The sequence below is a fragment of the Megalopta genalis genome, unplaced genomic scaffold, assembly GCF_051020955.1.
Source record: "Megalopta genalis isolate 19385.01 unplaced genomic scaffold, iyMegGena1_principal scaffold0074, whole genome shotgun sequence".
NCBI classification, from domain to species: Eukaryota; Metazoa; Arthropoda; class Insecta; order Hymenoptera; family Halictidae; genus Megalopta; species Megalopta genalis.
Genome location: NW_027476143.1, coordinates 52,501 through 62,500, shown reverse-complemented (window position 1 = coordinate 62,500; position 10,000 = coordinate 52,501).

Here is a 10,000-nt window from a genome sequence, read left to right as displayed (position 1 = left end):
ATCATTACCATCCTTAAAGGACCCGAGAAACCTGAAACGGAGATAAAGTCCTACAGACCAATATGCTTGCTTTCGGTCGTAGGCAAAGTCTTGGAGAAGCTAATCGCTACGCGATTAGCTAGTTTGTTTTTGCACCCCGACTACGCCTCCGATCGGCAATACGGATTCAGGCCGCATCGATCCACGACTGATGCCGTGGTAAAGATGAGGGAGCTTGCGTCCGGTCGAGAGGAAAAGTACGTCGTGGGTCTGCTCTTCGACATTGCTGCGGCCTTTGATAATGTCTGGTGGCCAAGCATACTCAACGCGTTGAGGAAGCGAGGCTGCCCAAAAAACCTACTTAGATTGGTGGTCGACTACTTCGACGGCCGCGTGGTGACTATGGTGTCTGATCGCGGTGCAGTGCGGAAGAAAGTCACTAAGGGCTGCCCACAGGGATCGATTCTTGGTCCGAGCTGTTGGAACTTAGTCTTCGACGAGGTTCTACAGCTCTTATCGAACGCCGGGCTCGCTTGCGAGCCCATCGCCTATGCAGACGACCTTCTTGTCTTGATCTTCGCGAACAGCAGGAAGGGTCTAGAAAGCAATGGCCAATTGGTTGTGGACACCATTTCTCGCTGGTGCGACCAGCAGAAATTGTCGCTGTCTGCGACCAAGACCGAGATGTTATTCTTAAAAGGCTCTCTCGACAGAGAGAGGCCACCTGTGATAAAAGTAGGAGGTCGGAATATTGCCGCCAAGGACTCTGTGCGTTACCTTGGCGTGCATTTTGACTCTAGACTGGGTATCCATTCCCATGTCGAGTATTTGAATGCCAAGTCCTTGCGAACGTCTAATGCGCTAGCAAGGATTGCTAAGTCGAACTGGGGATTGGGATATCGGACGATGCGTACTTTGTACCGCGGCTTGTTTGTCCCAATCGTCACGTATGCTGCCGCGGGCTGGGCAGACCGCCTTACCTCTGGGACGAGTAAAGTGCTCACCAGGGCGCAGAGGCATGTTCTGCTTGGCTGCGTCAAAGCCTACAGGACAGTCTCCACTGATGCGATCCCCGTGATCGCCGGGGAGATACCTGTGGACTTGGCGATAGCGGAGTTCAGCTGCGTGTACAAAGCCAGGAAGAAACTCGGGTTCCAACATGGAACCTATCAAGTGAGTCAGGCCGAATTGGCTGACGAAGTCGTCACCGAAGCCCAAGTTCGCAGAAGGCTGAGGGAGGCGACTTTAGAGATGTGGCAGCAGAGATGGTCGTCCTCGACGAAGGGTAGGGAAACCTTCCAATACTTCGGCGAGGTATCAGACCGTCTCTCAGCGAGCTGGATCAGAGTCGACCATGATGTAGCGCAGTTCTTGAGCGGACACGGAGACTTCCGTGCGAAGCTCAAGACGTTCGCCCTGGTCGACGACGAGTTGTGCGAATGTGGGGAGGAGGAAACTCCAAACCACGTCCTCTACGATTGTCAGCGTTACGTAGAGGACAGGGAACACCTACGCCAGGCGGCGATTCGAGAAGGATTTCAGTGGCCAATCGACAAAGCCAGCCTGGTGTCAGAGCAGCTGTTTCAGGAGTTCCGAAAATTCGCACGATCCGTAAGCAAGACTAAGAAGCGAACATAGAACGAAACTGCATACGGAGCGTGGACTCGTCCAGCTCCGTTGATGTACGGCATGCTGGGCGAACCCCTCGGGGTTCGTCCCCTCGGGCCAGGCTGAAGCCCCTCTTGCGGAGATAAAAGACTTTAACACTACTCCGTAAGAGTGCCTGGATTGGGTTGGACTCGAGGTGGCAGTGGGAGTAGCACGCTGTCTTCCCCTGATACGATGGTGAACGAAGGTAGAGCCCGAACACCAGGCACAAGTCGCAAGAGCGGCCGGTATGGTCCACCAAGGACTTAGGTACGGCCCGTCTCTCAGAGACCACAGTTTGACGACAACACTAACTGTCCCTATCTACTGGCGGTGGCGGTCTGTGGCCACCCAGGGTTGAGAGGCGACCCCCGAACTAGTCCTCGCGAAGGTTGTTGCTACTACCGAGTCGATGGATGCGTCGACGATGAAGGCATTTTAGACCGTCAGTGCGTCGTACATGTAGTACTTCGCATAATGGCGAGGCCCGAGATTAAGCATGCGGGCTGTGGCGTGTTCATGTACAGCATTGAATATGCTGTACTACTCCTTAGCGGGGGACTGTTGTCACTTGTGGCTGCAGTCCCCCGCGTCACGTTATGCGGTTTTTCTGGTCTAACTGGAATGCCGCATTTTCGTTGTCTGAACACGCCACGAAGCAACACGCCGTCGGATTGAATGTTGCTGCTGAGTCGATAGGTGCATCGGCGATGAAAGCACTTGAGACCGCCAGTGCGTTGTACATGTAGTACTTCGCATAATGGCGAGGCCCTTGAACTAAGCATACGGGCTGTGGTGTGTTCATGTACAGCATTGAATATGCTGTACTACTCCCATCCGGGGGACTGTTGTCACTTGTGGCTTCAGTCCCCCGCGTTACGTTATGCGGTTTTTCTGGTCTGACTGGAATGCCGCATTTTCGTTATCTGAACACGCCACAAAGCAACACGCCGACGGAGTGAATGCTGCCGAGTTGACGGATGCATCAGATGCATCGGCGATGAGGGTATTTTGAGACCGCCAGTGCGTTGTACATGTAGTACTTCGCATAATGGCGAGGCCCTTGAACTAAGCATACGGGCTGTGGCGTGTTCATGTACAGCATTGAATATGCTGTACTACTCCCTACCGGGGGACTGTTGTCACTTGTGGCTGCAGTCCCCCGCGTCACGTTATGCGGTTTTTCTGGTCTGACCGGAATGCCGCATTTTCGTTGTCTGAGCGCGCCACGTAGCAACATGCCGCTGGATCTAGAAATCGGGATGCAACCAATCGCCTGGGCAACCCAGGCCGCAAGGGGCAAACGTGCCCTAGCCACACTTGAGCCTCCACGAAAAAGGTACCGCTGGATAGCTCGTGTTCTCAAAACGCAGCGAACCGAACGAAGTGTGGTGGAGAGGAAGAGGCAGCCTCTCCGACTGCTGTCTCCCGCGTGTTTGCCGTGCGTGGCGACCCTTGTCGTCGGAAAAGAGGATCCTGGGATCTGAGGGGGCCCTCTCCTGCGGGTGAGACGTCCCCAACACGTACCTTTGGCCTCTGCTTCGGCTAGATGGGAGGCTGGACGAGAAAAGCAGCCCTGGTCCAGTCAATCGGCTTGGAACGACCATACGCTTCGGCGAGTGGGTTCTGACGGGCGAGGACGCGGGCTGGGTTGAGTAATCGGCCCAGTCAGCAGACTATGTCCGGTGCGTAGCCCTAACCCAGCCTGATGGCGGGTTCCAAAATGTGTGGGTCGGTGGTGGCCGGGGAGCGTACCGGATGAAGGCAAAGATCTAAATATGGGATCTAAAAACTTGAAAGTACAAATCGAACGATCTAAGTCGGCGGGTCCAGCTCCTACTCGGAGTGAAGCCGTCGCCACAGACGCGGAAGCTACAGCAGCAGCTGTTAGCCCTCCTGCGTCTGCGAAAAAGACAAGGTCCGGGAAGGTGTTAAACATCGCCAATCCTCGTGTGACCTTGGAGAGATGCGTGACACCCACGCGAGCGGTCTCGGTGAAAACTGAGGCCACGGAAGAAGGCGCGCCGGACACCGGTAACGTGGGGACAGCGCCCAAGTCGGGGGACTCCCCCAGCCGCAAGGCTGGGAAGGGGAAACCCAAAAAAATCGAACAAGTCAAAGACACGCTCGTGAAGGTGCAACCGGCACCCGTGCGTGTCGAAGACCCCGAAGGTGGCGGTTGGAAAACCGTCACCAAAAAATCGAAGCGTGCCAAGCCAGTCGCACCTACTGGCAAGGCCGCAGCAAACCAGGCCAGGAAATCGAAGGGGACGGTTTCCGGGCACAAGGTACGGCCTCTCGATCTCGTGAGAGACGAAGCCTTCAGGCGAGTATCGGAGATACGGACCTTTTGCTTTCGACCCGAGTCGAAAGTCAACAAGGAGTCCGGGTCGAAGATACTAGCAGAAGTCGGAGCACTCAACGAGTTGGTCCAGGAGCTGATTCAAAGAAACAGCTTCGTCGAAGGGCAACTCGCCGCGGTCAGGGCGGACCTAAAAGCGCGCCCTGCCGTAATGAGTGCGGCGCGACCTGGGCCGTCCAAGGGATCCCTCCCGAAGACGGTCTCCAATGCCGCGCAGTTGACCTACGCCCAAGTGGCAAAGGTCAACCAGTCAGCGACTCCGGAGGCGAGAAGACCACCGACACAATACGTGGTGCGTATCTTCCCGCCAAAGGATAAAGGACAGAACAGCGATGCTACTAAGAGAGCTGTTCTGTCGATCGTAAAACCTGCGAAGGAGGCGATCCGTGTCAGATCGGTTCGACGCATCCACTCCGGTGGCATCGTCGTCGAAACCGATCGCAAGGAGGACCTAAAAGCCTTCGTAGGGAACAAGAAGCTGGCGAGTGCGGGACTGTCCGTCTCCCTGCCCAGCAAACGGGACCCCGAGGTCCTGATTTATGACATTCCGAAAGGGATGGGCAAGGAGGAAATTGCCTCCAGTCTTTGGAGGCAAAACCTCTCTGAGGCGTCCCAGAAGGATGTGCCTTCGGGTGTTCGGGTCAGTCGCATGGCTGGCAAGACCCCGGAGACAGCCAACTGGGTAGTGGCCGTCAGTCCGCAGATTCGTCGGCGGCTGGCGCAGAGAGGGGACCGGGTGTACCTTGGGTGGAGTTCCTGCCGTGTGCGGGACTTCATACAGGTCACCCGTTGCTATAAGTGCCAGCGCTTCGGGCACACCGCGAAGCGCTGTAAATTCAAAGAGGATGTCTGCGGACATTGTGCCGAAAAAGGGCACGGCTATGCGCTCTGCAGCAGGAAGAGCAAGCCTCCGGTTTGCTCCAACTGCAAAGACAGAGGGCGGCCACACGACCATAAGTCGCGAGACCCGGCCTGCGCCTCCTATCAGGAAGCGCTGGTTTTGGAGATGTCTCGCATTAGACAGGAATAATAATTTGAATCTCGAATGGATAGTACAAACGACCGGCGACGCTCGAGAGTCATACGGGTCATGCAGCATAACATGCAGCGGGCCCGAAACGTGACCGACGAAGTCCGGACTGAGATGCATAGGCGAGGGGTAGATGTGTTGCTTGCACAAGAGCCATATAGCTGGCGGGGTACTGTGCCCGGGCTAGGCTTGAGAACGAGGCTGATCACGGCAGGCGAACCGGTGATGGCTGCAATAGCGGTCAGAAACCCGGATCTAACCGTGGTCAAAGTCTCTAACTTGTGCGACACGCATTTGTCCTGTGTCAGCATCTCGGGTTCGTTTGGGAGCTTCTTCCTGATCAGCCAGTACTTTCAATGCTCCGATGACGTTGAATCAGGTCTGGCGCGGTTGGAGAGAGCTCTTTCCGCACTTAAGCATAACCGAGTCATTATCTCTGCCGACGTTAACGCGAAATCAGCCCAGTGGGGCAGCGCGGAGACGGACGTGAGAGGCCGTAAACTCGAAGAGTTTATCGTGAGCCATGGCTTGGTTGTCTTGAACGAGGCTGGAAACGCTCCGACGTTTTCCAGCCCTAGTGGACAGTCATACATCGACGTCACACTATCGACACCTGATATTTGCGACAAGGTGCGAGGTTGGAAGGTCCGCGAGGACCTGACGACCAGCGACCACCGAGTCATAGAGTTTTCTTTGAGTTTTTGCGCCGAGGACGGTGCTGCCGAAATTAGTAGCAACAGCAGCACCAACCGGAACGGATTATTACCAAGGTTCCGACTCCGAAGCGCAAAATGGCCCGAGTTCGACAAGGCGCTGCAGGAAAGTAAGAGGAGTAAATCCCCCGATCCATTGAACAATAAGGGGGATGTCGAACATCTAGCACAGGAGATCGAAAGAATGATCGTCCAAGCGTGCGACTCCTCGATGCCAACCAAGCAGTGGCATTCAAAATCCGTCCCATGGTGGACGGCCGACCTGACGAGGCAAAAGAGGCGAGTCTACAAACTTAGACGAGCCTCGCAGAACGCAGCATGTTCAGAGGAGCAGAGGGCGGCCAAGAGGACCGAGTATCTTAAACAGAGAAAGGCCTACAAAGCCGCCATCAAAGCTGCTCGGTCGCACAGCTGGCGTGCATTCGTGACCGAGCAGGGAAACAAGGAACCCTGGGGCCTCATTTATAAGATCACGAGGCAGAAGATGACAGCCAGCACGGTCATCTCGAATATAAATCGTAACACTGCCCAGGGTTACACCACAGACTGGGACTCCACCGCTTCCGCGCTGCTGGAGGGGTTAATTCCGGACGATAGCCCCGCGAATGACTCCCCGGATCATGCGCGTGTCAGGAGGGAAACTGCCATCGAGCCGGAGAGTGAGGACGCCAGTCCCTTCACCCTCTCGGAGCTCAGATCGGCGGTCAACCGACTGAAGAGCGGCAAGTGTCCAGGCCTAGATCGGATCGAGCCGGAGATTTTAAAACGTTCGTGTAATACAATCTCACGCGAGCTCCTCCGACTCTACAACGGATGCCTGGCACACGGAGTCTTTCCCGTGGAATGGAAAGTCGGGTCCATCATTACCATCCTTAAAGGACCCGAGAAACCTGAAACGGAGATAAAGTCCTACAGACCAATATGCTTGCTTTCGGTCGTAGGCAAAGTCTTGGAGAAGCTAATCGCTACGCGATTAGCTAGTTTGTTTTTGCACCCCGACTACGCCTCCGATCGGCAATACGGATTCAGGCCGCATCGATCCACGACTGATGCCGTGGTAAAGATGAGGGAGCTTGCGTCCGGTCGAGAGGAAAAGTACGTCGTGGGTCTGCTCTTCGACATTGCTGCGGCCTTTGATAATGTCTGGTGGCCAAGCATACTCAACGCGTTGAGGAAGCGAGGCTGCCCAAAAAACCTATTTAGATTGGTGGTCGACTACTTCGACGGCCGCGTGGTGACTATGGTGTCTGATCGCGGTGCAGTGCGGAAGAAAGTCACTAAGGGCTGCCCACAGGGATCGATTCTTGGTCCGAGCTGTTGGAACTTAGTCTTCGACGAGGTTCTACAGCTCCTATCGAACGCCGGGCTCGCTTGCGAGCCCATCGCCTATGCAGACGACCTTCTTGTCTTGATCTTCGCGAACAGCAGGAAGGGTCTAGAAAGCAATGGCCAATTGGTTGTGGACACCATTTCTCGCTGGTGCGACCAGCAGAAATTGTCGCTGTCTGCGACCAAGACCGAGATGGTATTCTTAAAAGGCTCTCTCGACAGAGAGAGGCCACCTGTGATAAAAGTAGGAGGTCGGAATATTGCCGTCAAGGACTCTGTGCGTTACCTTGGCGTGCATTTTGACTCTAGACTGGGTATCCATTCCCATGTCGAGTATTTGAATGCTAAGTCCTTGCGAACGTTTAATGCGCTAGCAAGGATTGCTAAGTCGAACTGGGGATTGGGATATCGGACGATGCGTACTTTGTACCGCGGCTTGTTTGTCCCAATCGTCACGTATGCTGCCGCGGGCTGGGCAGACCGCCTTACCTCTGGGACGAGTAAAGTGCTCACCAGGGCGCAGAGGCATGTTCTGCTTGGCTGCGTCAAAGCCTACAGGACAGTCTCCACTGATGCGATCCCCGTGATCGCCGGGGAGATACCTGTGGACTTGGCGATAGCGGAGTTCAGCTGCGTGTACAAAGCCAGGAAGAAACTCGGGTTCCAACATGGAACCTATCAAGTGAGTCAGGCCGAATTGGCTGACGAAGTCGTCACCGAAGCCCAAGTTCGCAGAAGGCTGAGGGAGGCGACTTTAGAGATGTGGCAGCAGAGATGGTCGTCCTCGACGAAGGGTAGGGAAACCTTCCAATACTTCGGCGAGGTATCAGACCGTCTCTCAGCGAGCTGGATCAGAGTCGACCATGATGTAGCGCAGTTCTTGAGCGGACACGGAGACTTCCGTGCGAAGCTCAAGACGTTCGCCCTGGTCGACGACGAGTTGTGCGAATGTGGGGAGGAGGAAACTCCAAACCACGTCCTCTACGATTGTCAGCGTTACGTAGAGGACAGGGAACACCTACGCCAGGCGGCGATTCGAGAAGGATTTCAGTGGCCAATCGACAAAGCCAGCCTGGTGTCAGAGCAGCTGTTTCAGGAGTTCCGAAAATTCGCACGATCCGTAAGCAAGACTAAGAAGCGAACATAGAACGAAACTGCATACGGAGCGTGGACTCGTCCAGCTCCGTTGATGTACGGCATGCTGGGCGAACCCCTCGGGGTTCGTCCCCTCGGGCCAGGCTGAAGCCCCTCTTGCGGAGATAAAAGACTTTAACACTACTCCGTAAGAGTGCCTGGATTGGGTTGGACTCGAGGTGGCAGTGGGAGTAGCACGCTGTCTTCCCCTGATACGATGGTGAACGAAGGTAGAGCCCGAACACCAGGCACAAGTCGCAAGAGCGGCCGGTATGGTCCACCAAGGACTTAGGTACGGCCCGTCTCTCAGAGACCACAGTTTGACGACAACACTAACTGTCCCTATCTACTGGCGGTGGCGGTCTGTGGCCACCCAGGGCGGGAGATAACCCCCGAACTAGCCCTCGCGTAGGAGGGTTGATCGGCCGAGTCGATGGGTGTATCGGCGATGAAGGCATTAGAGACCGTCAGTGCGTCGTACATGTAGTACTTCGCATAATGGCGAGGCCCTGATTTAGCATACGGGCTGTGGCGTGTTCTTTGTACAGCACTGTATGTGCTGTATGACTTCCGACTGGGGAACTGTTGTCACTCGTGGCATCAGTTCCCCAGTTTACGTTAAACGGTTTTTCAGACCGTTTTTCGTGGGCGGAACACGCCACTAGACAACACTCCGCTGGGCTCAGGAATACATGGGATGCAATCAATCCCCTGGGCAACCCAGGCCGCAAGGGGCAAACGTGCCCTAGCCACACTTGAGCCTCCACGAAAAAGGTACCGCTGGATAGCTCGTGTTCTTAAATACGCAGCGAACTGAACGAAGTGTGGTGGAGAGGAAGAGGCAGCCTCTCCGACTGCTGTCTCCCACGTGTTTGCCGTGCGTGGCGACCCTTGTCGTCGGAAAAGAGGATCCTGGGATCTGAGGGGGCCCTCTCCTGCGGGTGAGACGTCCCCAACACGTACCTTTGGCCTCTGCTTCGGCTAGATGGGCGGCTGGACGAGAAAAGCAGCCCTGGTCCAGTCAATCGGCTTGGAACGACCACACGCTTCGGGCAAGTGGGTTCTGCTGGGCGAGGACGCGGGCTGGGTAAGGAAACCGACCCAGCCAGCAGACTATATTCGGTGCGTAGCCCTAACCCAGCCTTTGGCGGGTTCCAAATTGTGTGGGTCGGTGGTGGCCGGGGAGCGCACTGGATGAAAGACCAAGACACATTATGGGTCTTAATAAAATTAATGAACAAAAAACTAAGCGTCCAAAGACGACGGGTCCAGCTCCTACTCGGAGTGAAGCCGTCGCCGCAGACGCGGGAACTGCAAATGCAGCTGTCAGTCCCCCCGCGTCTGTGAGAAAGACAAGATCCGGGAAGGTGATTAATATCGCCAATCCTCGTGTGATCTTGCAAAGATGTGTGACTCCCACGCGAGCGGTCTCGGTGAAAACCGAGCCCAACGTGGAAGTAATCGAACGAGTCGGAGACACGTCACTCGTGAAGGTGCAGTCGGCACCCGAGCGTGTCGAGGACCCTACTGGTGACGGTTGGCAAACCGTCACCAAAAAGTCAAAGCGAGCCAAGCCGGGCGCACCCACCGGCAAGGCCGCAGTAAACCGGGCCAGGAGACCGAAGGGGACGTTCTCCGGGCAGAAGGTACGGCCTCTCGATCTCGTAAGAGACGAAGCCTTTAGGCGAGTGTCCGAAATACGGACCTTTTGCTTTCGACCTGAGTCGAAAGTCAATAAGGAGTCCGGGTCAAAGATACTCGCCGAGGTTGAGGCACTCAACGAGCTGGTCCAGGAGCTTATTCAAC